Here is a 26066-nt window from a genome sequence, read left to right on the forward strand (position 1 = left end):
CGGCGCACGCGCACGCGCGAGGCCGTGAGGGAGCGCGCCCCGGCGGCTGGAGGAGGAGGGCGGCTGAGGAGAGGCTGCCGCGCGCGTGCTGGCGGCGGTGGCAGCCAGCGGCAGCGACGGAGGCAGCGGCAGCGACCCGAGCCCGGGAGGAGTGTGGGGAGCGAAGAAAGAGGCGGAGGGAGTGCAAGGCGCGGGGCGGCGAGAGGCGCGTTTCTAATTCTTAACTAGGAGCCCCGAGTTTGTAGATGGGGCTGCTCGTCGGCGCCTGCGGCTGAGGCAGACCGGCGGCGGCGGCGGCGGCGGCGGCGGCAACGGAGGAGGAGGTGGGAGAGGAGAGGCGGCGCGAGGCGGCTGAGGTGCGAGCCGGTGAGTCGAGGGGCCCCACGCGGCCCGGGTAACGGTCCGTCCGCGCGCCGGCCGCGGGCGGGGGAGGGCGCCCTGTTGCTCGTCTCGCCGCGCCACGCGGGGACCCTCGCCCGCCCCGCCCCTCAGCACCTGGGCTTCCGCGGGCCGGGAGGTGCCCGCCGCTCGGAGCCCGGCGGACCCGCGCCGAAAGGGCGCGCCGCGTGCGGCCGGGCGGGTGGGAGGCCGGAACGCGGCAACGTGTCTGGCTCATGCTACTGGCCGCCGCCCTCGCGCCCCACGCGCTCCTCCGCGCAGCCCGGGCTGAGGCTGCGGGCTCCCGGGACCCCTTCGAGCGCCAGGCTCGGACGCCGACATCCTCTGCGGCGGGAGCCGCGGTAAAGCTTGAATGGAGAGCCGCGCCGGGGGCGGTGGAGATGTGACTGACACTTCGGGGGATCAGCCCCGGGAGGGGGCGATCGCGCCGGCTGCTGGCTCTTTCCCGAGCTCGGAGTTCCTGGGGGAGGAGGCTTTCCGCAACTACTGCTGCTACTTGGGAGGCACGAGATTTCAGTTGTTTGACCGAACTGGTTGTGGGCCGAGCACACGCTGCTCCGAGGGCGTTCGCTGCTGCTGAGATCCTGCTCTCTGATCCTAGGTACATTTGTCTGGAACCACAAAGGTGCCAAGGCTCCCTCCCTACTTTCTTTCTTTCTTTCTTTTTGGCAGAGTTGAGGGCCGGGAGGGAGTCGATTGAGAGATCGGATCGTGTGATGACAGCATGTGGATTGGTGGGCGAATGGTTTTTTGCAAAGGACTTTTTAACACTTTATTGGGAGTTTATTCTCAGTCTTATTACAGCTCAAGATTGCGTCCATTAAACTTCTAGCATTTGGGACGTGCGTTTGTGTAGGTGGGGGGAGGGAGGTGAGAAAGAGAATTGAAAACTGAGGAGGAGGCTCAGAAAATTCTCCGCATGACTTAAAAACAGCCTAAGGCCAGGCTAGCCATGTTTTACTATTTTCCTATGCCTTTGGGGTTTGTTGGAATTTTACTTTATGCTTCCTGAATTGGACTCCTTGGTATAAAAGCTGAGAACATTCGGGGTGTGTTAAAATGCTCTTCATTGATTTAGTAACCATTTATTCCTGTGAAATCGTTCAAATGATCTTTTGGGAACTTACACATATCCATTGTATTAGATGAGGTAATACACTGCTACTGACGTGGAAATACATGTAAGAAGGACTTTAATCATTCAAGACTTATTTTAGGCGTCTGCTATGCAGTTTTGATAAGCTACCAAGTCTGATTATAGTTTTCTCTTCAGAGGTCTTATTACCATAAACAAAGAACTTTTGTGGGTTGTGGTCTATATTTAAATACTTGTTTAAATACGTGTTTATACAGTGTGTTACTCTTTAAAGCCCATGTTTATTCTAGACTAGAGTTACATAATGAGTAAATGATAACACTTTTAATTGCTCAATTTTATCATGTAGAGATGCACACTCTGAAAGGGGTTTATGTGTTCTTAATGATGGCACTGAATACTTTTTGCACTTGAAATATCAAAGTGAATTATTTTACATTGTAGGTTAAATTTAACACTGGAAAATCTAGTATCTCAGTGAGGCAGAACTTTGGCGGGGGCAACTGTTGGATTTTCAGAGTGAATCATATTTTTCTTAGACATTTGAGAAAGCAGTTTGCCCCCCCCCCCTTATTGCGGGCAGAAATTGTTCCAGAAGACTACTCAGCCTGCTTCTTTCCTTCCCTTTCCTCTCCTCCTCCTTTTAGCTTGAAATAACCAAGAAAATCATAATTCTGAGCTTCTCTGTTACCTTTTTAAAAAGCTGTTTTAAAATTGTTGCTTGTTTCAATAGTTCCCATCCTTTCATACACTTTCCTGTACAATAATGAATGGTTCACAGAATACAACAGATAGATAATTTAATGAAATGCCTTTTGCATTTTTGAAATCTGAGCTTTATTAAAAGTGGGCAGTATTACCAAACTATTGCTGAGAGTTGCAAATAACGCAGGATTCCAGGTAGTCAAAGTCTGAATGTAAAAACACTAAAAAATAAATGTTAAAAAACAAAAGGATGGATTGCTGCTTTTTACACCACTTACTATAATATGAATTATCTAGTCCCAAATGACTTAGAATGTATTTTCTAAATTATATATTAGATAAATAACCCTGATAATTTTCCTCTCCAAAGTATTTCATTTGATAAATAACTTACATTGGTATCAGAATCCTGCTTCGGATAACTGTAACCTGCAAAGAATGTTTTTATATTTTTAGGAAAAATGAATACCTGTCCATTTCATATGTTCTTGGCTATTTGGGGGTATATTATTAGTTATACCTAAGAAGCCTACACTGAAAAAAATAATGCTTGTTTTATCTGTAGGATTTTTTTCCTTTTAAAAATTGTCTTTACATTTATAAATATTGCATCATAAGAGCAGACACTAGAGAGCTCTCTACTGACATGGTATAAATAGTATTGAATTAAAGATTATATTTTTTGTTGTAAGGATCAGTTTTGCTTTTGAGTCAGTCTTTTAAGTCATTTTCCTTGAATCTGCAGTGGTTTTTCACAGGCTTTTCTGTTTCCTATGTGACCACTGGGGGGAGACTTTACAGTTTAGCTTGACTGCATACTGTCTTTGCATACACTGGCTGCTAATTATCCTGGGCATTTTGCCAAACTGCTAGAAAGTGTGGTAAGGAGGACACACTTAGAGCCACCTCTTGATCAAGGTGTTTAATAACTTTTCTCAACTCACACCACACTCATAAAGTATCTTTATACACTATTATTAACAATCTACTGTTTGGACTATTGTGCTCACATTGTGAAAGATTTTTGAATATAACATAGTTTTTAAAGATCTGAATTTACTGACAATCCTGAAAGCAATGTAAGTTTGATTACTTGCTTAAAGTACACAAATATTAGGATATGGAAAGGATATGGAAAGGAAAGAAGGATATGGAAAGATCATCACTCTTCCATGAGGCATAATTGTATCCAGACCTCTTTAAGCAGATTGGTCTCTTTTAAAAGCTTTTAGAGAAGGAGAGATTGAAGCATCCCTTGTACCTAATTTTTGTGCACATTTCATGACAGAGAAGTTCATATTTTATCTGAGAGAAGACTGCAACCTACATCTTGTTGACTATAAACTATGGCTATTCTTTCCAGCTACAATAGAGGCAGAAATCTTTCTACTTTTTTTCCCTGACAGTATTCAACCTTGTTAATGTCCAGTTCAATAATAGTGCAGTCAGTAAAGAAAAGATGTTGTGTTTAGAGATGCTTTATGGTCCTCTTAAATAATAACAATAATTTAGAGACCTATGATCTTTATTGTAGTACATTGATTCACTGAAAAAAAAGATCTGGAGAGGTTCTTATCATTCTAGATTATTCTCCTTTCCTTTAAGATGGCTCTGCTTTTGTCCTAAAATTAATTCATTCATTCTTTCATATAATATCTCAGAAGAGATATTTTTTTGCTTAGGAAAATGTTCATTTGTGGATAACTTTACAATTGTGTTAAACACTTGCAATAGTAATTTCTGTTAAAGTTTTAAGGCAAAATGAGAATTAAATATTAAAGACAATATAACGAGATATTTAAAAAGCTTGTTAAGTCCTTTTCACTGCTTACTAATTCCAGTATGTGATCTGATCCCTATATATGATGTTACCTTGTCAACTTATTTTCCTTTTAGATTTGTCATTCCTCGGCAACTTATTTGCCATCTCTCGTTTTACTGTATTCTTTTTTGTTCTTTGTTAATGTCATGGCTTGTTCTAGACTTAAGGCTTTTGTATTTCCTGGTCACTCTGTCTGGGACTCTTCCAAAATCAGTACATGACTGGCTCATTTTCATTCATATTTCAAAAAAGAATTACTGTCTAGCCACTGCCCCAGAACGATACTGCCCTCATCCCTCTGTATCTCATTACCATGTTTCAGATTTTCTACAAGCTATTTTTCATTTTTTGCAATTAAATTGTGTTATTATATGCATGTTCTCACTAGAATGTAAGCCCCATGTTTTGAGTGATCTTTTTTCTTTAACACTGTTTCAAGGACTTAGACATGTTCCTGATACATAGGTGTCATCAAAGAATTATTTTAAAAATCTGAGGTTTTTGTGTTAAAATACCTCTTGATAAAACTAAATCAGTAAATGATAGTTGTAGTTAAGTAGGCCATTTTTGACCATAAGTAACAGAAATCCATTGTAATTAGTGTAAATAAGAATTTATTAAGAGGCAGTGATTGTTTTGTACAATCTGAATGCTGGAACATGGGGGCTTCAGTGCCAACAGGAAACACTACTTCTTCTCTATTCATTACCAGGCATTTGCTTCATTTCTTCTTTGGCTACAGAAAACCATGTTCCTATTCCTCTTCTGCATTCTCTTCTGAAAAATATGTCCACTACAAGTTTCTGTATTTTCATGGTACCAGCCCAGACAATTGGAGATAGATTTATCTGTTACTCATTTTTTCCTATTCTATAAGATATATCATGTTAGCAGAACTTTGTCTTCCCTACTGTAACCATGTGTTGTGAGATTAAGCAGACAATTCAGTAGATACCCCTGTGATAACTAATATTTATGTTTGATCACTTCCTCAGATCCTCACCTCTCCCTTTTATTACTTGAGCTTCAGATGTAAAGATCTGAAAAGCACTCTCCTAGGGATATCCCAAAGAGATGTCCTTCATGGGAGGAATTTACAGTTTTGTTAAGGAAGATAAATAAAACCTATACATAAAGGAAAGAAATAATAAAATAGCATGATGTTGGGGGAGAAACTAGGAAAATATTTGCAGTTTGTATTACAGATAAAAGATTAACTTCTTTAATATGTAAAAAGTACCTACAACACAATAAAAGACCACTCATCAAGTGGCAAAGATCATAAACAGGCAATTAAAAAAATGAAATCCAAATGATTTTTAAGCATATGTTAAGACATTTTGCCTCATATAAATATAAATTAAAACTGGAAGGTACTACTTTCATCTAATTAGACTGACATCAAAAGTTATTGATAATACTTAGAGATAGAGGTTGATGTGCTTTCACTGTTGGCGGAAATATAAATCAGTAGAATTGATGTACCTGAAATTTTTGAAGAGCATTAAGGTAAATGGAAAAGGCTAGAAACGTGTAGATTGATGTGGATATTTATTGCAGAATAAAGAATTAATATACAACGTGTAGCTGAATACTAACTACACCCATCCCCTCCCCTAGGTTTTCCCCTCTTTTCTGTCCTAGTACTTGTGAATTTTTTTTTCCTGGTGTTGAATGCAAGGCTTCCTTCATAACACTGAGTACACATGCTACTACTGAGCTATACCCCCTCCACCTTAAATTGTTTCTAAATTTCAGAAATTGTTATACTTTGTGTCCTTCATAGAGCAGAGCACTTTGTTACTTAGTATCACTAAGATGACTTGAAGGAGTTTAGCTTTATTTTTTATAGACTATTTATGCTTTTGGAAATCTTGTGATTTAGAATTTCACTTGATAAGTGTGCTTAGAATGTTTAAACAATTGGGCAGCAAAGTTATTTTCATAAATTTGGTTTACTGTATAGCATTATAGAGCCTATTAATGGAACTTTTACTGTTTCATTGCTTCATGTTCTATATAATACAGCTTTTAGTTGCCCGGGGTAGATAGGTGTGGTTCAAAGGTGGGATGGACAGCTGGAGATGTGTACAACATTTTTAAAGAAAATTTGTAAGGAAAATGATTGAGTGACTAATGGTCAAATGCTGAGGAAAGGAAAAGTGAAGAGTAGAAAATTTGTTTAGAGAAATGGTAGAATTCAGTGGCACTACATCTTGGGAGAAGTTTTAATATAAGAAAATGCTAATCTGGTTTAGTAAAGTATATACTTAATGATATTTTATTTTGAGATCACTTCTCTAAAGTGACTAGTACAGATGTTCTCATTTAGTAGGTCTAGTAAGGGTAAAGAGTATGTTTAGATGTTAAAGTCTCCAAGAGCCACTACTTGAGTATAAAATATTCTATTTAATAACCAATCATTCTCTGTAGATTTCGGGATCTTATATTATTTAGATATCCAAAACTAAACTTCATCTTTCTCCCTGGTTCTCCATTACACTAGTTAATACTTCTACAAACATCTCATTTGTTCATTGCTTTGTTCACATTCATATTCTTTCTTCCTCTGTCTTGTTTCTTCTTTAGTAAATTTCAGGCTGGCTTCTCATAAGAAGCAATCATCAGCTAGTCTCATCCAGTTTTATAGATAAATGATAACAGTTTTATAGACAAATGATAACAGCACTTGTATGACTGGCAAATATACTTATCATCTGAATGGAAGTTTATGTGTTTTCATTCGTAAGAGCCTTGAAAATGTATTCGTTTTTACTATTTGAAGCTTCTTATTTTTCTTATTAGGTTTCAGGAGCTATGCTTCCCACACATCATCTCATTTCCTCATTGCATTGTGTGTGTGTGTGTGTGGAGGGGAGGGAAGCATGGAGAGAGACAGACAGACAGACAGAGACAAGGTCTCACTATGTAGTTCAGGTTAGCCTTAAACTCACTGTACAACCCAAGTAAGCCTCAAACTCACAGCAGTCCTCCTACCTCAGCCTCCTGAGTACTGGGAGAATAGGCATGCACTGCCACGCCTGATGTTGTCTATTGCAGATTTAAAATCAGATCTTAAAAATCAAAATAAAACCCATGTTTGATTGTGTTAGTTTCCTTTTGTGCAGTAACAAATTGGCACACTTAAGTTACTTACAAATAAAGACAAAAATTTGTTCTCTCAGAGTTCATCTCTCTGAAATCATTGGACCAAAATCTGTATCAGGAGGGTCACACATCCTTTGAAGGATTTAGAAAAGAATCAAGTTTCTGGTGGCTGTTGGCATTCCTGAGCATGCAGCAGCACTGCTCCAGTCTTCAAGGCCAGCATTTCAAATCTGTCAGTTCTGTGTTTCCTGTCTTACCTCTCCTTTTCATAAGATACTCTACTTAATCACATCTACAGACCCCTTTTAAATCAAAATAACATTCACTGGTTCCAAGGATTTGAATACAAATTTCTTTGGAGAACTGTTAGTTCAGCCTTCCACAGTGATAATGCAGTTGGTTCAAAAAATGAGGATGTGACTAGTAAGAAACTTTTTGCTCCATCTTCATTTTTCTCTAAATTAGTATTTCTTAACTAGGGTTGATCTTGCTGACCCCCTTCTCCAGGAACATTTGGTTGTTACAGGTGAAAGGGTGTGTCACTGGTATCCAAGGGGTAAAGGTTAGAGATGATGCAAACAATGCCCAGGATAGTTCCACAAGAAGAAATTATCCAACCCAAAATTTTATAGTGTTGAGTTTGAGAAACATTGTTCTGAAGGTACAGTAATTTTTTGTGTATTGTTACAGGAAAAAAATGTATTCCTGTATCAACATATATTATGAATAAAACCCTCTAATCTGATTTGAAAGATTGGTAGTAGTTTTGGGCTGAAAGTTGATGTAAGTGAAGAATCATAAAGAATGATATATAAGTAATATTACAATATATTATTACTTAAAAGTATATGTGTGCATGTGTCTTTTTTTGAGACTTGTCTTTTGCTTGGAGCTTTGGATCATTGTTAACTAGTGATTATCACTGATAACCATCTTTGGAGTGTGAAGCAGTTTAAGTGTAGTCTCTAGACTTCTAGCATTTTATGATTTCACTTGTTTATCTTGCCTTGTTCATCCTAATTGATAAACAACAATTTATCTTGTTTAATTTTTATCATTTCATTGTCATTAATTTTTTGTCAAATCATTGAATTTGGTTTTCATACAAAGAAGAGTATATGTCCTACGGTATTGTATCAAGTGCAATATACGGTATGTGTAATTTTAATTTTTTATGAAAATGGCTTGCTAAGGAATTGGGAGTACTACTTCATTTTCAGCTCATTTTTACAGATCAATGCCACAGTTTATCATTCTTGGATTTTTCAGAAAATTTTGTTTAGTATTGTAATGACACACTTTATATATTCTTTATAGGAAACTATATTAATAATACTAGATTAATGCTTGAGTTGCTTTCCTGCTGAAACACTGATTTTTTTCATTAAGTGTAATATTATTGAAAATCTTATTTATTAGAAAAACAATGTTTTCATAGCTTTTTGCATAATCAAATTATATAGTTTCTTGAAATTAGATACCATATTTTATTTTCTTTCTCAGCATGGCAAGGGAGTTAGAGACATGTACTGTAATCTAGTTTTTCTAGCTTGTAGCTCTTGTGTGTTGTTCAGGACACTTGGCTGGCTGCATTCAGTTCAGAGACTTGGTTTTCTGGTAGAGGTGTTTGGAGTTGCTTCTGTACTCAGTGTTCCTCATCTCTCACATAGGGGATATGGTATATAATTTATAGGGTAGACTTTTAATTGAATGATATAAAATTGTAGTGCAAAACCTGCTACATTTTAGAATTCAATAAATTCCTTCCCTATTGTATGGTATAGTGTTACATGTACCATTAACGTGGATAGTATTGGTTAATAAAACATTTTTGTTGACTTTGCTTGATTCACAGTTTTCTTTTTCCCTACAATATAAGAGATAGGTCTGATTTAGAGAATAATTTTAAGAGTTTTTATTTTAAAACAGTTTAATAAATTATATACTGTTGATTAAAGTTAATGTCTTATTTTTACATGACATTTCAGTGTGCTAAGACAGAATAGTAAGTGAAAAGATGGACTAGGTGATTCAAAGATTCTTTCCAATTTAAAGATTATATAAAATTGTCATAATCCTAGTTGTGCATGTGGTGCTTGCCTGTAATCCCAACACAATCCTAATTTATTTTTCATAATTTCCCCTTAAGAAGTTAAGTAGCCTTTTGTTTGGAATAAAGAAAATGATCATACCTCTGTTATGTTCATTTGGTTTGTTACCATCAGATAGGAATTCTTTCATATTCTAAATGAATGTGGCTATGTTCAAATGAATTTTTCTTCTTTTATTTTGCTACATTATATGTGTTGGTATACACATAATTAAATGTTCTGTGGAAGTTTTAGTGTTAATTAAATGAATTAAATTATTTACCTTTTTTCATCTTTGTAGTGTACTAGAGTAACTTAGGTAACTGAGTGAAAAAGTTTAAAGCACTGAAGTTGCTTATTTTGTTTTTTGTCTTTTTGAGACGCTGTCTCATTATGCAGTTCACTTTGGCCTTGAGCTCATTTTGTAGCCCAAGCTAGTCTCCCTGGAAATGATCCTCCTGCCTCAGTCTCTCAAGTACTGAGATTATAGGTGTGCAGCACTATGCCCAGCTTGAAGTTGCTTACTTTAGAAAATGAAATGATCACATATTTTTTATACAATTTGGTTCCATTGTTTTTCTTTAAAGTGGTTATCTTTTGGAAGGAGGATAAATGAAAAAAAGTAAAGCAATGCTTTTATGGAGGTTAGAATATCTTGTGAGGTGAAGTAATCACTGTGTTCTTATCAATCCTTAGCATTAAGTTCTTGAAAACTCAAGGTAGATAGATTTTCCATGAAGGAATTTAAGACATTGTAGAGTAAGTAAGGTTAAGGAAACCGAGACCATGAATGAACCCGTAAAAATCTTTGTAAAATTTTAATGTTAACCCAATGAAAATTAGATATGCTTACCAATATTTTATGCTACTGTTCTTTAGTTTTAAAATACCAGATAATTTACTATTCTTCACTATTACTTCACTATTAGTTTCTTGAAAGAAACTTTTGAGTACTTCCAGTTGGGGAAAATTGAAAGCTCATAAATCCTAACACTCATTTTTGAGGATGTCTTTTTCAGATTTTTCTTGTTTTCCTTTACAAGTTACTGGCTCCAACTTCTGATTCCAAGAGACATCCTAGAGATAGTGTAACTGGGGTGTTTGTGATTAGGCAGCAAGCTTTTAGTAACCTTTATTTGTCTCTTTCAGCTTGCTCTGTAGCCAAGTGAGTATTTATAGTTCGTTTCTGTCATGATAATTTCATGCAAGTGTTCCCTCATAGCAATGGGACACTTACTGTGCTGTTTTTCTCTTTCTATCCTTCCCAACAGCCACTGCAATTCTTGATTGAACATGCAAGTGTGTTTTTGTCTTTGCTTCTATGCACTGCAAATATCTTCTACTGTTACCCTTTCATCTCTATATTTCCCTTTTCTTTAATCATCCAAACCTCAAAATCCTTCTTCCCTAAAAGTATCTCCAAAAAAGAGCAACTCAGAATGTTACTCTTAAGTAGAAATTTCCACCAAAAGTAAACCTGAATACAGTGTAATATATTCACATTTCACATTAATAAAAGGATAATGTTATATAGTTTTATTTGACAAGGTAAACTATTTTTTTATTTCCCTCCAGCTAAGCGTCACCCTGTAAAACATAGACTATGCTTGTTGTTACTATTTTTGTTACCATATTAGGAAACAACATAATTAGGATGTAGTGTTTTTATCATGCACAGCATACTGTAAATTGGAGAAAAACTTAAGCAAAAGACATTTTCACTAGGGTGAAGGAGACTGCCTATTGATTTGTTTGAGTTGATTTTGAGATAGCTTTTGAGGACTCATTTAGCTCTAAAACTAAAGGTGGACCATGATTTATTTAGGTATTGAATATCAAGAAAAATTTTCGTAGATGACATAAATAACATAAGTGAAGACATTTTGGTGGAAATGTTGTAGTTGTACTGATTGTAAGTAAAAAGATCAATGCAGTTATAACAGAGTTTACCCTATAAGGAGAAGAATGAATTAGGTTGAGCAGATGAAAAGCTAGACTAAGAAGAGAAATTTAAACATTCCCAGGTGATAGAAAACCAGACTTTTTAAAAAAGGCAGCTTAGTAATTAAAGTATTTTAAAATGACCTGTGGGTAGCCTTATTGCTCGGGGATTTACAGTGAATAACAGAATAGTAGGAAGAAGCTTGTGATAGCCTAAAGGGAAATTAACGGAGTACCTGAAAGACAGTGGTGGCAGAGAGTAAAAGGTAAATAAAAGGACATTGTGAAGTTGCCATGAGAAATGAAATGATGTAGAGGTACCTGTTTTGAAAAGATTCCTAGATGAAAACAGTCCTTAGATTTTTACTTTTGAAGATCTTTCAAGATCCTACTTTTTTTTTTTTTTTTTTAGAGATAAGCCTGGTCTTATTTTAAAGTTGCTTTTACTGTGCTACTGATACGGTATCTAGAATAGAATGCAGAGTTGTTACTAAATAACAGAGGATGATCTACTGCCCAACAATCATGTTCCAGATTTTAGTACTGCCAAGGTTGAAAAACTCCAAAATACAGAGGATGCAAGCTGTTCTCTGGACATTTTTAAGATTTGCGTTAATTTCTTTCCATTTTTCTAAGCTTGACAAGATCTTGACCTTCCAACAGCTTACAATGCAGTAGAACCTTCCTGTTTTCTATGTTTTTGTCCGACGAGTACATCTTAGGTGTTTTGATTAAATATTTACAAATGTTTTAGCCATCTTCATTAATACTTTTTTTCTGCTAAGTATATTCCTGTTGTGCACATTTACTAATTTAATTCTTGAGCAGTCACTCTGTATTCAAATTCTGAGGGCCTCTTGAAGTAATTTCTTTAAGTATTTCATTTTTCAAGTGTGTTTTTCATGTGCCTTACAATATTTCATGTCCCCAGTCAAGGTTGTAGGCCTTGAATTCAGTTATTTAAATTACCATATTGACTTTATTTTACTTTTAAAATCTGAAAAGTTTAATCAACAAGATACATAAAACTGCCTAGGAGTTAATTTTTGTTAGAAGAATTTTATTCATATTTATCGATAAAGATTACATATAACATGTGTATATAGAAAGATATAATAGATTTATAGCAGTAAATAAAAAACATTTAAATTCTTGAATGAAACAACATGCAAAGACTTTTGTTTGGTTTTTTGTTTGTTTTTGGAAGAAAGCAAAATAAAAGTGAATGAATATATTTATTATGAGGAAAGGAAGATACTTTAAAAGAATGTTGTACTTTTTCATTATCCTACTTCCATTTGACGCTCTAAACTACTAGTGATTTAAAGACATGCTAAGCGTAGTCTGCCTGTGTACTGTATTAACTACTCTGTATAATAAAGAAAAAGGGAAAACAAAAGTAACACTTTATAGAGTGTAGTAGTCAGGATGTGGCAGATCCAGGTCTGTGTGTGTGTGTGTGTGTGTGTGTGTGTGTGTGTGTGTGTGTGCGTGCGTGTGAGATTTGTCATCTGTGGGAGGCAATCTTATGGAGTAAGTGCAAATTTTCTTTCAATAGCCACTTCCTGTCTGCTTGTCCTATACATTACTTGCACCTTCATCTTGCATTTTATCTGGGCAAGTGTTTCATTGGTGACCTCCACTATATCCAAACTATTTGCTTTTTTAGATCAATAACTAATAGTAGGCTTGCATTAGTTTACTAAGTAATATATCCTTGAATTGTACCATAGAAGCATCCCATTCCAGCACTGCCAATTTGCTCTGTGTGTGTGTGTGTGTGTGTGTGTGTGTGTGTGTGTGTGTCTGTGCGTGTGCATGCACATGTGTGCCTGGGATTGAACCTAGGGCTTGCACATGGCTAGGCAAGTGCTGTATCACTGAGCAGCAGTATCAGGCCACATGGAAATTATTTTGAGTCTTGACTCTTTTCCTCCGTCTTTGTTAACCATGGGAGGCATTAGTGTTATAGCTGCTGTGGCACAGGAGGTATCAGGTACCACACTCCATGGGTACACAACCAATATTACTGAGCCTGTTTTAATTCTCAGAGTATTTTAGCTGAAAAATATTTGAATATTTGAAGAGACTATTTTGATGAGCCTAGCAATTCCAGGAGAGTCATGTGTGTTGTTTTATCCTTAGTGCTCTAGTACTCTACAACTCAGTAGATCTGAAAGAATTTATTCATTAATAGCTCTCTCTTCACATTACTTATTTATGATAAACTTATTTTAAATTAAATTTAAGTGTTATTATTACATGATAAATCCAAATTGGTCTGAAAGAATGTACAATTTAAGTGAAAAGTTTTTAATCCTTAGTTTACTTTCAAGTTAATCACCATTAACAGTTCCATGCTTGACTGTGTTAGTAAACTGTTATCTCAGTCTGAGTTGCATTTTTGACACTACTAGATGTTGCAGTTTTAGATTGTCCTGAGCAGTGCTTAATTTCATTCACTGTATCACAGTCACTGATATCAAAAATGCCCTAGCACATTTACAAATGCCACCTGGAAAGAGGGAGGTGGTATTGGAAATTTAGAAAGTATACATATACCTTAGAAAATATACATCTATGATTTTAGCTTTACACATCAACTACTGATTATACTGTAAAGAAAGAATACTTGTGCACAGATACATTTCTGTAAGGCCTATAGAAAAACCAGCAGGAAGAACTATGCTTACTTCTAAAGTGTTATTACAAGAATATGCAATTTTATCTACTCTCCACTATCATAGTATTACTTTCTTGTGTTTTTACTTTTTTTTTTCTTAAGTGTTTTGTGATTTTTGAATTGTGTACTCTTACTTGGCTGGATTTTTATTTTGAATTTTGTGCAGCCTGATAAAGGACATATTCCTCCAGAAATCTGCTAAAGTTTTTCTTTAGCATCTGAAGAAACAACCAACCCAGAATCACTGTAACTTTTCTGATTGAGGTTTTCTGGAGCAGATAGGTATAACTGAACATTGACTCCTTGCATGTAGGTTGTGATTACAAATTCTCAGGTGATATTTTTCCCTTTTGTGTGGTCTCCAAACAGACTAGCTAACTTACATGTCTAGTCTTCACTGGCCAAAAGGCACATTTTTACTAGACTTTTTCTTAAAAGGTAGTGTTAGTACCACTTTCATTTGGAGGGTTATAATTCTTCATCTCATTCAAGCCAAGGCCTAGACCACTGGCCTTTGAACTTTTAGATGCTTGTTCGCACTTGCTTATCAGTTTGCTTATCCCGAACTGTGATGGCCAGTGGTGATTTTCTTGAGAACTTGCTAATTTTTTTTAATTAAAGGGGATTTTTGGTCTTTATTTAGCATTTTTAAGTGTTTCATGAGAAAATTATTTTCAGATTATCAAGTCTACCTTTTGGTTAGACATCCAAGCCTTACCTGTTCTCTACCTTCTAGGTGTTTCCTATAACTTTGCTAATCTCTTTCTCTCAGTTCTCTACCATCTCACCTATAGTACTATCGTTGTTTTTTCTTTTTTAAATGTATCTTTTAAAATAATTTTGTTGGGACTTCAGGGGAGAGGAACTGTAAGTGTTTGTGTCTAGTCTTATGTTTTGTTGGACATGTGTTCAATAGTTACATCTAAACCCTTTAGGACTAACTGAGGAAAAGCAAATGTTTATGAATGTCTTTCCATTTAACTGTGATTTTGAGTTTGAATTTGAAGAGCATAGTTTTTGGCTATAAAAGAAATGAAGGAGCGGAATGGAGAATGATGTTCAGACCCTTTGCAATTGAGTGAATTCTTAAGTGAGGTGAGGGACAATATATAGCTGTTGACCTCCATGGAGATTTTACTATAAGTCTAAATGTATATGGCAAGTAACACTACATTGATTTGAAACCAGGATTTAAATTCCATTCAGTAAGTATTTATTAATTGTAGTGTACCTGACATAATACTGAGAATAAATTCTTCAGAGCCCACCAAAAAGTCACTTCTCATTATTTATAAAAGTTACATTTATAGTGTAAACCCCGAATTATCAAATATTGAACTATTTTTTGTAGGAGGAAAAAAGGTCACATTCCTGTAAGTGTTTGGTTACAGTGTTTTTATCAACTGATCAAAAAATAACCTTGTTTTATGAACTTTTGCCTAAAGACACTTTACTGTATATTATTAACATTTATTGATATTGAACTCATAGCTGACCTTATTATAACTCATTCCTGAATGAAGCTTATCTAACATATTCTCAAAAGGCACATTATAGCCTTCCTTTGTTAAGAATACTAGACTGAGCTTCACTACTGTGATTGGAGCCTTTTTTGATAGCAGACACACAAATGAAAAGCATAGAAATACAAAAATGATAGCACTAAATTAACTGTGAAAAGGACACTTCTTTTTAGTGTGAGACCTGAAACAAGAATGCAGAATGTTGCTTTGTTGAGCTTTAGATGTGATTGTGGAATGTTAGGTGACTTGAATATTTCACAGTCCTGTGCATATTCACAAGTGATCACAAGAGCTTTATGAATACTGTTTTTTGTTTCACAAATAAATTTTAACAAGTAGGCCAATTCATAAAATACAGAATTCCCAAATACTGAGGGTTAACTGTGCACTATCTTCTGTACAATGAATGGTATATATCCTCAATTTGCTAGAATGGATTAGGGAAGTCTTCACTTGGGACAATTAGGCGAAGTTATAGCAGTATGAAGCAGTAGATTTAGATGGTAGTAAATGGCCCATTGTGGCTGAAATTAAAAAGACCTCTGTGAAGTGGGATAAAAGGGATGTTTGGTCTTGATAGTAAACAGGGAAAGGTGTGAGAGCTTTATGCCATTTTAAGGAATTTTAATTTTATGCACGTTGAGGAACAAGTGAATAATTTTAGCCAGGGAAGAAACATGGTTGTATTTGTATTTTGAAGAGTTCTCTCTGATGTTGGTATTGGAGATTGTTTCAGTTCATTTTCTGTCATCATTAACATTACCATAGACTGATAAATTTTAAAGAAAACATGAGTATTTTGACTCATACTTCTACAGATGTAAGATTATGGGACCATATCTGCTGGTGAGTTTCTTGTTGGCAGAATCCTTAAAGCGGTACAGAGCATCACATGGCATGAGACAGGGAATACATGTGTGTATCCTAATCTTTTTCTGTCTAATTGCAAAGCCACCAGTATTCAATCTTAAGGGCTCCATGTTGATGACTTTAATCCTCATCACCTCTGAAGGGCCCCACCTCTGAATATTGCTGTCAGATTAAGTTTCCATACTCCTAATATCCACAGTGGACATTAAACTCCATCATGAATTTTAGAGGAGACAACTCATATAGCAAGGACAGATAAAGTAAGAAAAACAAAGTTTTAGATTTTAATGTGAAAGATGATCAGAGTATGAACTAAGACAGTGACAGAAGAGATAGGAAAAATAAGATAATAAATTGAAAGATCTTGGTGACCTACTAGAGAAAGAGGAAAGAAAAGAGATTGAACACGTGGTGCCATTGATTAAGAGAGGGAATACCAGAGAAAGACTGTATTTGGAAAGTAACATGGTAACTTTTGGAGATGTTGAGTATAAACCTCATGGGATCTTTCTGTGAGGATGTAGGCAAGGAAATATGAACTTTTGAGGTACAGCTTTGAGAGATATTAGAAACTGATAAATATTTGAATGCCTTTTGTCAAGGCAGTGTCCTACTGGTGCTAGAACCACCTACTAGTGCTAGAACCACCTCTGCTGAAAGAATACATACAATAAGCAAAACAGGTAATTTCAGATGAGTATGATAATGAAAATGAAGCCAGCAGGATGGAGAGAGCTATGAAACTGGTGTGGTGAGGGTGCTGGTTCAGCTTGGGTTTTGATACTTCTTGGGAAGCTGACATGTATACTAAATAAATAAAGAATAAAGAAAATATGTATGTGGGTTTGGGGGGTATCATTTGACACAGAACAGAAGATGGTGGAGATGAGAAATGAATGACAGGTAATGACTTGGATGCCTTTGAAGAAGAGAGGGGAGGACACTAGTTAGAGGTGAGTGGACAAGAGTTACATGTATGGTGTGCTGATTATGAGGCACTGGGATGTTTTTATAAGTGCAGGGGGAAAAGATTTTGAACAGCTTTAGCAAGAGAATAATGTAATTTAACAGGAGAGTAGTCAGGATGTGTTTCAAAAATCATAGTTCTGTTAAAAACTAGAGGAAAAGTAAGGAACCAATCAAATGGCAACTACAGCAAACATGGTGGTTTAGAGTATAGCGAGTGGATAGCAGTGGACAGATGGTGATGGTGGTAGGGGAGTCAGGTGACTTCAGTTTCATCATGATTCAATTTAAAAACCAGGTACGGATATGTTATGAATTCTAGTAGTTTTGTAAGTGCAAATGTAAAAATAAGTGTTATTTTGGAAACAAACTATCAGTGACATTCATGCTAAACTTACATAGGGTTTGAGATACTAAAGGAGATTCAAATTCATTTAATGAGGGGCTGGAGATTTAGCTCAGCAGCATAAGCGCCTGCCTTGCAAGCACATAGTCATGAGTTCGATCCCCAGCACCAAAAAAAAAAAATTTTTTTTTTAATTTAATGAAATGTGACAATGATCCTACAGTCACAGTTCATATGAATTAGTCCTTGGTGGGTGAAAGCACTTTCAGTCAGTTATGATTGAATTATAATAGTGTCTATTTTTTAAATAAATAATGAAGCTTCAACTTTTGTTAATTAAATTTAAAAGTTTCTTCCAAAAAAAGTTTCTTCAAAGCAGAATGGTTACATTTGAGAGCACATTAGGGACTGCACGACTTATTGAGCTCTGTTTAAAAAGGATCTCTGTAGATTTTTTTTTCTTTTTCTTCTTTTTCTGTCACAGCAGTTTCAGAGCATGTACTGCAAATGGGGAATGATGTAGGAGGGACTAATAGTACATTTAAAAGGCAAGAGGTCAAAACTCTACCAAAGGACAGGGACTGAAAATTGTGATAAGGATGACTTTGAGATTTTAATGAAGTAGAATGAAAAGATTTGGAGAAGAGTGAGATGTCTGGTGGTTATGGAGAAAAAAGTTGGATGTTTTTGAGATTATAAACTTTGGAGAGAATGAGCAGATGGTGATGTCATAATACATGAGAGGTAGAACCTATAGGAGGAGGAGTAGGCTTGGTACAGTGGGTGAGTACTTTTGAAAATGGAAAATTAAAAGTCACCGTCTTTGTGTCTCCCAGGGGGAAATTACATTAAGGAGAAAGGTGAGTGCCATAACTGAGACTGGAAATAAGATAAAAACGAGTTGATGTCCTAGAAATAATTCTTTTCGGGAAACAAAGTTTGAGGGATACCAACAGCATGGATAGTCTTTTTTCTTAAGGATGAGGATAGATTATGTGACTGATTTGTTGGTCATTTTTAATCTTATTTAAGAACGTTGAGGAGACGTACAACTGAGTGGAAAACTGAAAAGATGACACAGTGTGGGCCATTCTTTAGAGAAGAATGATATTGGAAGAAGAATGGAGGTAAAGCTGTGACTTAAAAGAGAAATGGGTTTCAAACTAGGGATTCTTAAAAATAATTACTTAAGAATGGGAAGTATCAAATAAGAAAAAACGTTGAAGTAGTCAAAGAGGAGTAACCCATGGATCATGGGCCCAGCAGTGAACAGGAGGAATACGAAATCACTGTACAGATGAACCTTGTAGAAGAGGAAGGGCATGCTTTCTCCTGAGATTTGAGGAGAAGTAAAAAATGATGCTGACAAATACATTTTTTCTACAAGTGGAAAAAACTGTCAATAAACCATAGATGATAGTTCCTTTTTAATGAAATACATTGACTAGTATGTAAATGTTTAAGATAGGAAATATGAGATAACACAAGAAGGAGCAAATAGAGAATTCTGCAGCTACATTATAGAGCCTTGGTAATTTCTGTAGGGTCAGGGCAGTCTGTTAGTACTGAAAAAGTGGGGATAAAAATATAGGAAGGAAGATATTGAAAGATCTGAGAAAATAATGGGAGAGAGATGATTGCCTCATTATTTTGTTGAGGGTTACCAGTATTGTGCAGGCACGTAATAACCAGGCCATTAGACATTATCTTTTCATTGAGTATAATGTAAAGTACATCATTAGTAGTTTTCTGAAACTAGGGTATTTAGATTTTGAAGCAGAAAATTATTGAAACTATATGTAATTTTTTCAAATGTGTAAAAGACACAAATTTTTATATATTTAGTCCAGATTATTCCCAATATTTTTTTTGAGGGCTGGAGCAGATACCCAGTTGTCCATAGTGTTTACATTTACTGCAAGGAAATTTGCAATTAAAATAGTACCAGTATTCAGGTATAATATCCATTTAGAGTGCTCTTTCATACACTTGGAACACATTACATATTTTTAAAATTTCTTATAATCAAAAAGTCTTTCAGATAAGAAATGAGAGGTTAAAACCCAAAGTGTAAATTTAAAATCTATCATTCTGTACATGAATAATCTGTGTTTTCATCTAGGGTAGGACTTTTTTAGACTTCCTAAATTTCTGCAATTTTGTTAATCAGCAAAGTATCCAAGATTTTCATTGGGACACTCAGGATCAAAGTTTTCTAATATTTGAACTATATTTTAATGTTAAGTGCTAGAATTCTGTATGGTTTGCCTGTGACCCACTGTCTTGTTATTTATGCCCTGAAGAGATGACTGAGAGGTCTTAGAGTGGTAGGGAAGAGAATTTGTTTACCACTTGTTCACCTTCAAAAATGTTTGGTGATTTATCTTTTTGTTTGTTTGTTTGTTTGTTTGTTTTTGATGGTGGTAGTGGTGGTGAGTACTGGGAATTGAACTCAAGGCCTTCACACTGAACTCTGTCTCCAGCCCAGTCTCTCAGAATTGCCCAAGCTAGCCTCAAACTTGGAATCCTTAAACTTGTAATCTTCCTGCCTCGGCTTCCCAGAGTGCTAGGATTACAGGTGTGCAGTATCAATTCCAATTTCTTTGCTCATATTTATTGCAGTGCTTTATACATTTGTAATGTTTGCTGAGTGATTTAAAGAGTGGTATAGCAAGTGTTGAATGAGGAAAGAATAAAAAATTACAAATTTATTAGTTTATTTTACTAGTTTGTAAAATGTTTTATATAAGACTTCTTGTTTTAGTACAACATAATATATTGATCTGAACTGTATTTGATTAGAAGTCACTGATTTTTATGAGCTATAGTTTCATATAGGAATGGAATTGGTAGTGTACTAGTTGAGAAATGATTATTTTTAATTTTGAACTGGCAATCGAGCTCGACCTCACGCTTGCCAGACAAAAACTGTGCTACTGAGCTATATCCCTGGCCCTTAAAAAATGATTTAGATTGCAACTAAATCAACATGTTAGTAAATAGAAGCAGTTTTACGTTAACGTTGACTGAAAATTTTCCTTTTGTGTAAATGTTCATATTTACAAACAACAGACTAGTCATATCTTTTAAAAATTGAAAATATTCTTTATATCTCTAAGTTTTTAAATACTGATTTTTACAAGTCATGTTAGTCTAGTGTTTTACCAAAACTTATTTCATGCCATGCATAACACATATACAAAGAAGAATTTAGCAAAGCATATCATCTAACAGTAGCTTTGCATTCCCTCAAGTTTTTATCTTTAAAGAGAAAGATCTGGATATTTTGTTTGTATTGTGGTGGTGCTGGGAATCAAAATCAGAGTCTCTACCATGTTAAGCAAGTGTCTTACTGCTAAGGTACATCCCTAGTCCAAGACCTACTTGTTTTTAACTACAGAAGTTATATAACTCTGACTTTTTTCTATATTCCAATTGGTTACTCTTAAGTTTTCTGCAATTTTTTTTCATTATTGCCAAGCATAATGATATATACCTATAATCTCTACTATGTAGGAGGATGAGACAGGAAGAATGCTTGTTCAAACCAGTCTGAGTAACTAAGAGAAATCCTATCTCAAAAAATAAATGAAAATAGCTGATGATTTAGCTCAGTAGTAAAGTACCCACATATTATGTGAGAGGTCCTAGTTTTAATCCACAGGAACTGTTAATGCACATATAGGATGAAGACCAATAGTATTCCCCAGCCCTCCTTATTTCTATTTCTTCCTGTTTTTACTCCGCATGTTTTTTAACTTAGTTTTATTGATTGCATTAGTATTTGCTAGCTAATCAATTAGTGAACAGTAGTTAATGTTTCTTATTGTATTTTTATTTTCTTCGATTTAATAATTTTTCAGTTTAACTCATGTATTGTTATGTCATGCTCAAGAAATTTATTCACAGGACACCAAGATTCAAAAAACAAGTGAGATTTATTAAAACTACTTGATCAGTCAGCCTAGGCCATTGAAATTGCTGGCTGCTGGCTGGCTGGCTCTGGTTCCTTTGATCTCTTCTTATATATCCCTGTATGAGCTCACAAGGTCAGGGGTTTACCAAGAACTCCCTTATAATACTATCATTGCTTCAGAATGCCACAAGACCTTCTTAAACATCTGGCTACTTGACACACAGAATGTGGGCACTGGGCAGTTTGGTCACCTTAAGATAAACCCGTACGTTTCCCTTCCTGTGGTTTTGATGGCCAAGTAAGGGAGAGAAGCAGGCCTTTAGGGGATTTGACCACAGTTCACTCTCTGCTTGAAGTTTCCTAAACATCTAAACTATAATCTATAGGCCTTAATAAAATAAGTGAAGTTTTCAAGGGTAGGGTTGAGCAGTTCCAAAGAGAGAAAGGAGCAAGGAAAAAAACAAGCAGTCGTGGTGGGGGTTATGAATGTCCTCAAAATACTTCTAATCAACAGTTCAACCTCTAAATCATTACAAATTTTCTATATCAACTTTATATGGTTTATTCAGGTTTCTCAACTTTATGTTCTTGAAGACATCTCTCTTCGAACCTTCTGACTTTTCCAGGTACATTTGCTATTCTCTGTCCTCAGTACACATCTGAACCATCTTCTTAGACATTATCTTTGTCCTCCTCCTGAGTTGGATCTCCTATCTTCTCTATCCCATACCTTTCCCCTTTCTTCAGTTTGCCCCTTCATTTCATGATCAGAGAATAGCTTCTCTCCCTCTTCTCATCCCCCCGTCTCTTTAATGATCAGAGAAAGTGTATTCTCTTTCTGAGAAAACATGTTTGTGGTAGGTTAATTTTGTGACAACTTATTAGTAAGTCTGCATACTATTTTTTAACTGACTTCATACATACATGGTTGATAATTTGGCAGGAAATGCAGTTATTTTATTTTATTTTATTTTATTTTATTTTATTTGAAAGTATACAACAGAACAAGTCAGAATAAAGCCAACTAGGATTGTACAGTGAAATTGGTACAGAACTTCACAGCAGGTTACCGGGATAACAGTAATAGGTATCATAGTATATTTTGTTATCTTTATAATAGTTGTTCTTTCAATCACGTATATCAAAATGAGATGAAATGCTGGGGATTTAGCTCAGCGGCACAAGCGCCTGCCTTGCAAGCAGGCAGTCGTGAGTTTGATCCCTGGTACCGATAAAAATGAAAAAGACCAAAAAAAACCAAAATGAGATGAAATATAGAACTTATCAAAACAGAATATTGAATAAAGCAGTACCATTAATGAGAAAAGAGCAAAACAGTAATAAAAATATTTGCCTTCAAAGAAATGGTAGAAGGAAGTCCTCCTTATTTGCTATGGTCAACCTCCCAGGAGATACTCAGATTTCTGGTTTCCATTTGCTAATGGGGGCGGGGGGGGGGAGAGAAGAAGGAGGATAGGGGAAGTGGGATATTTGACTCTAGGCCATGTAGCAGTAGGTTCACTATTGCTAATTAGGGAGGCAGGATGGTCATTTGCTTTCACAGCGTCCTCAGTTCCAACATGGCATGGATCTCAGGAGACACTGCTGGTTCTCCCCCTGGAAGGGCTACAGTCTGCCACCCTGTCTCCGCTTACCAGGGTGGCTTGGCTTGCTTGGCTTTCCAGAGTCCTAAGTTCCAACATGGCTCGGATCTCAGGAGACACTGCTGGTTCTTCCCCTGGAAGGGCTGCAGTCTGCCACCCTGTCTCCAATTACCAGGGAGAGGAGGTGCTTGCTTGGCTTCCCAGAGTCCTAAGTTCCAACATGGTGGGATCTCAGAAGACACTGCTGGTTCTCCCCCTGGAAGGGCTACAGTCTGCCACCTTGTCTCCGCTTACCAGGGTGGCTTGGCTTGCTTGGCTTCCCAGAGTCCTAAGTTCCAACATGGCTCGGATCTCAGGAGACACTGCTGGTTCTCTCCCTGGAAGGGCTACAGTCTGCCACCCTGTCTCCGCTTACCAGGGAGGGGAGGTGCTTGCATGGCTTCCCAGAGTCCTAAGTTCCAACATGGCGTGGATCTCAGGAGACACTGCTGGTTCTCCCCCTGGAAGGGCTGCAGTCTAGGAAATGCAGTTTTAAAGGCATCATTTCGTTATCGTATATCCCTAGCAAATACATTGATTCTAAAATGTGCTTTTTTTCTTTTCCTTAGTGTTCTGAAATTTCAAAGGATACTTTAGAGGATTTTTTAGGCAATAGGGTGTCTTACATGGAGTTTACTTTTACCTGTTTTGCTGGGTACTCAGTGCTTTATTTATTGCAGCAATTTACAGCTTCCATGTCTGGAAAATGTTATTTCATTAGCATTCTCTTTTCTTCCATTGTTCCTGTTCTTTCCAGACTCATCTCATTTAAATGCCCTCTATCAGGTCCCTAATTTCCTATTTTTATATCTCTTTTTAAAAAATGCCACTTTTGTAGCGTTATCCCAAATTTATCTTCCATCATTTCTGTTAAATCTTTTTTTTTTTTTTTGCTTTTACATTTTTATTTTCTAAGGACTAATTTCCCTTTAGAATGTTCACCTCCTAAATACTATTCTAGTTTCACAAATACAGTATTCTCTTTTTTCAAGAATTTTAATCACTTTGTTTTCTTTACCCAGGGTAGATTCGTTATTCAAAATATGTTTGCTTGTTTGCTTATTTTAGTCTCTGTTTTCATGTTACAGGCTTTACTTAGCCACATAACATCTCAGAGTATTAGCTCAGTGTTAAGACTAAATAATAAAATTCTGAACTTCTGATTGCATGCTGAGCTTCACTCTAGTTGAATTATGATTGGATTGTTTGAAGGAAATAACTGATCCTCATGTCTGTGTCTTTCATGTTAACTGACTATATTTTCTAGAGAAATGTTTTCACATCTTTGGAATGTAAAGTGCAGTTTGGCAGCTTCTGAATCAAAAGGGAGAATCAGACAGAGAGGCTTGTTTGGCATTCAATAGTTCTATTTTCCATATACTTTCATTATTCTTGCTTTAGAGATACCTCTTATTTTATTCTTTCTAAAAAATAAACCTCTAGTTTTTAATTCCATAATAGGAGGTGAAAAGTGGAAGTAGGAACTCATGAGCTCAATATTTTGATACAGTCTTTATCATAATTTTCTTGTTGTAGTTTCCTCCTCTGGTACCTTGTGCTGCTAATTACTGAGCCTTTTGGATAGTTTTGTTGTGCAAAAACAGTGATTTTGTTTCCCCAGAGTTGTTTAGGGTTTGGCCTCTTCGAATCTGCTAAATCGTTGGCTCCTTTGTCTATAAATTCCACAGCTTCTAAGACAATTTTTCAGTCCTTATCTCTACCTGTATAAATTTATGCCTTTTAAAATAAGATGACAGACATATCTTTAATCATACTTTAGAGGATTTTTTAGGCAAGAGCAAAATCAGATGAGTTCAGTTTATTTTTTTACCAGGAAATTTAGGTATTTGTCCTCTTGAATAAAAATATTTTTCTTTTTGTATTTTTATTTACTTTCATTCTTGACACTTGACTTTGTCAAATCCAAACACATCATTATTTTGTAGCCTGTAAGGAAATGAGTTTCTGCTGAAAAACTATTCTTTTTTTTTTAAACTATTCTTAATTTTTAATTATGCCTTGAGTGAAGGGAACTGTGATGAAGAGCGTGCTTCAGGTTTTCCCTTCAAAAGGAAGATTACTTGAAGAGCCCTATAATCATCAAGCTCTGTCTTCAGCTCTGTTTTTGTCCTGGATGCTAGGGATCAAATTCATGACCTTATGCTTACCACACATTGTGTCTCTGAGCTATCTTCCTGGCTAATTTGAGTTTTGCTTTAGACCTCTGGAGTGTGACATCAAAAATAAATTGGCTTCTTTGGGATACTGGCACTATTTAAACTCAAGCAAATTTCCAAAACTTTGGTATTTTCCTTGTTTGCATCAGTTGTTGATTAAATACAATTTTTTCTCCATTTTAGACTTGAAAGCTAGGTAACAAAATGAAAAAATCATAAAATTTGTGCTACTTCATACCATTGTGCATTTATTTGCTAAGCATTTGTTGAATATCTGGTATACAAGACATTGTATTGGGAACTATAAGAGTGAGCTCTTATTTATTGAGAGTTTATAATTTAATAAAGTGAATAAAAGATTATCTGTGACACAAGTACAATAATCTGCCTGTAGTCCTGGGTATGTGCATCTCCCTCAGTAGATGTCTAAAACCTGAAATAGTACTAAACCCTGTGTATACTCTTGTTTCTATACATACACAGATGTGATGTGCTTTCCATCTTAAGCAAATGTCAGACACTGTGGCTGTATCTTTATAGCTCCTTTTGCAAAACTAGCATAGGTTTCCCTTTCTTTCCTCACAATTTCACAGAAGATTTATTCCTACCATAGATTTTAGTAACCTCAGCATAGGGTTTTTTCTCTCTCCTTGTAACAACTTTCAGTTAAAGGAAACACTTTCTTGCTGATCTTTGACTTATCTGAATTGCCAGCATTACTACTGTAATGCCTTGGGGGCAAATTGAGTAAAAACAAGGGTTATTTAATGTATTAGTTACT

At 36.1% G+C, this 26066-nt stretch overlaps 1 protein-coding gene across 5 annotated transcripts in view; it reads left to right on the plus strand.

Moving 5' to 3' along the window:
* Positions 1-230: 230 nt before the first annotated feature.
* Positions 231-26066, plus strand: part of Pals2 (protein associated with LIN7 2, MAGUK p55 family member) — a 90752-nt gene continuing 64916 nt past the window's right edge. Inside the window, exon 1 of one of the 5 annotated variants that reach the window (XM_013150459.3) lies at positions 231-366. The gene's annotated coding sequence lies outside the window, so the exon portion shown is untranslated. Of the gene's footprint in view, positions 367-853; positions 1001-18653; positions 18677-26066 lie in introns of those variants that run through there. The other 4 variants (XM_013150458.3, XM_003467900.5, XM_023564265.2 and 1 more) reach the window with 4 other exon arrangements.

This window comes from Cavia porcellus, unplaced genomic scaffold (assembly GCF_034190915.1).
Source record: "Cavia porcellus strain 051 isolate PalLab524CR breed Dunkin Hartley unplaced genomic scaffold, mCavPor4.1 scaffold_2, whole genome shotgun sequence".
NCBI classification, from domain to species: domain Eukaryota; kingdom Metazoa; phylum Chordata; class Mammalia; order Rodentia; family Caviidae; genus Cavia; species Cavia porcellus.